Genomic DNA, 3,165 nt, shown 5'->3' on the forward strand with positions numbered 1-3,165 from the left:
GTACTGAACAGCGTATCAAAAGCGGGTTGACTCTTTAAATCAGTATAGTTACAGTTGGTTACTTTTTAGTCCCTTAAACCAATACATTGCGATTTCATTACTGATTTGTTGTGCATTTAATCTGTTCATACAAAATAAATAAAGTTTGGTCCATGATAAAAGTATTGATTAGTTGTTTGAACATATCTTCATTCATATTCCTGGTGTAGCGTTCATTTATTTTCAGAGAGATAAATCACAGAGAACGTTAAAATTGGCCAGGGAAAAGACAAGATTTTATTTGTCCTCAGTAAAACAGAAACGACGTAATAAATCTCTATGGTCGCCTTTCAAAAACAAAAATACGAATGAAATACAGACACCAATGAAAGAAAATAAACGGACTAGCAATACTAAGAGAGACGTGTCACAGTTGTACTATTTAACTGTCTCTAACCAAAGAAGAAAAGCGATGTTTGCCAACGGGTACTTATTCGATTTGATAAGAGTTAGAAATATTGTAAAATAATGTATCTTTTGCTTCATGTCGCCTTGTCGCTTGCAATGTCAAAAAAATCTGTCTCTTCCTCTGTTAATTCTTTAAACATTTCATCAGATAAAACTCTTTCTTCTAATACTTTATTCAGAACAGGTTTTTTTTCTTGATATTTTGGTGCTTGAAGTTGGAGTTAGCAGTCTTTTCGTTTTTTTTTTTCTGTGTGTTTTTTTTTATATTCACTTTGAGGACATGGAGCAAACGCTCTAAATCGTTTGCTTGGTGAAACGTCTCTATTAGTATTACTGGTCCGTTTTTTTTTTTTCATTGGTGTCTGTATTTCATTCGTATTTTCATTTTTTGAACGGCGACCATAAAGTTTTATTACGTCGTTTCTGTTTTATGGAGGTCAAATAAAATCTTGTCTTTTCCCTAGCCAGTTTTAACGTTCTCTGTGATTTATCTCTCTGAAAATAAATGAACGTTTCACCAGGTATATGAATGAAAATATATACAAACAACTAATCAATACTTTTATCATGGACCAAATTTTATTTATTTTGTATGAACAGCTTAATTGCATAACAAATCAGTAATGAAATCGCCATGTATTGGTTTTAAGGGACTAAAAGTAACCAACGTTAACTATACTGATTGAAAGAGTCAACCCGCTTTTGGTATGCTGTCCAGTACCATTCGTGGAGGAGATAAATATCCTTGAATTGGTTCTTGTTTTTACGAACTATTACTATTATTTACTTAATGATATTGTTCGATGTTCATCCTTGCTTTATGTTTTTGTGTTGATGTTTTTGACAATGTCTGCAAAAATATGTTAAATGTTAAGCGAGCATAAAAATGTAAAAGTACGATATATTAGAAATGGTGGGATCATTATAATGATATAAAACTCTCTAAATTTATTCATTGTTAGGCTTTAATGACTGTTTTTAAGACGGATAAGACTTCACAAGTAAGACACAGAACGGTATCCACTTGATTGCGTTGCATAGCGACCCACTCGAAACGGCGTTGCATTAGGTTTTCGGGCGATTTTTCAGAAACAATCCTGAATAATTCTATGAAAATATAAACGCTTTGTTTTAAGAGGTAGCCCTTTACATAAAAAGCATTTTAACAGTTACTTGTTCCCGATAAACACTATATTTGAGGCGATATTGTCAAAAACTGTCAAAAATTTCCTTCCGCCGCCGGACTGTACAGAAGTGTTTGAATAAACGGCACAAATCTCAGCTAAATGGACACATGTGCTAAAACATAGACACATTTGCGCTCCAGGTGCACCCATCGTTTTCATTTGATTCGTTATTTAACGGATAGAAATTCCTTTAAATCATACTTACAATACCGGAAATATGTAGTATCGGCCATATTTCTCCATCTGATCGGCGTAAAGTTCACCGCTCAAACAACGTTGGAACCACTTGATCTGATAAAGCTATGGCCAGTGTGATTTTGGTGGTTAAAAGTTTCAGTTTTGATTCTACTATTGGTACGGTGTTTTGATGTTAATAATATACTCAAATACAATTTTTTATTTTATGCTAACTAATGAAATACTGTATTCTATCAGTTAAATATTTTCATATCTCATCGCTCACACTGTGAAAATATGAAATCTATATTTTCGCACTGTGAGAGATATGAGCTCCGCCCCCTCATACATTGTGTATGAATTTTAAATCATTTGCTTAAAACAGGATGAAAGTTATAGTCGCACTTTGTTCTTTATAATATATTTCTCGATTCAAATTATTTTACTTAAAGAGAATTTCATACCGTTATGCAGCAAAATATAAAACAAAATTGAACTTTATGTTGCATGCGTCTTTATAACGTCACAGCACGTCTGACGTCATGTCTGTTTACGCGCGTCTGTTTCCCGCGCTGAGATTAAAACAGTTGAAAAATGCATTTCTCAGCGTAATTGAGCATAAAATAAAAAGAAAATTTGTTTGTTTTTCGTGAATATGGGATATATCTTACCTCAAAGTGAGAAAATTTTCACATTTTCACTCGCGCTACGCGCTCGTGAAAATATTTGAAATTTTCTCACTTCTCAGTGAGATATATTCCATATTCACTCAAAACAAACAAATATCCTCTATATATTTAAGATCTTATAATTAAGACCTTAGAATGAATACGATGAAAACAGTAAATGTTTATGTACACAAAGAGTGAGTCAGCAAAAGTTACATGATGTTTTTGGCTCTTTTTACTTAGGAATGGCCATTTTGGAAATCTCCAAACATTCAGCTGCTGCAGTGTTTTATTGCACGAAAAGATCTGTAGGTTAATTAATACAGAAAAAAAAAAGTAAAAAAAAAATCAAATATAAATATATTGTTACATGTTTACAGGGCTAGATAAGTTTGAAGGAAAACCAATTGCTTAATTAACATAATTTATCATAATGTGCGTATGTATAGAGGCAATTTGTTATCATGTTTAGAGTAAACAAGACCATTAACGTACCAAACAAATAAAATGTGTAGACTTAGTATAACCTCTTTTAACAACACTAAGGAAAAACAAATACCTCAATATAAAGTCAAATATTTCCATTTCAACTGGACTAGTTTCTAATTCAACAAACATGTCTGTATAGCAACATAAATCAAATCTCAAATTGCCAAACGGTGTTGCAGTAGAGATGTTGCAAACAA

The sequence above is a fragment of the Mercenaria mercenaria genome, chromosome 15 (assembly GCF_021730395.1).
Source record: "Mercenaria mercenaria strain notata chromosome 15, MADL_Memer_1, whole genome shotgun sequence".
Lineage (NCBI taxonomy): Eukaryota > Metazoa > Mollusca > Bivalvia > Venerida > Veneridae > Mercenaria > Mercenaria mercenaria.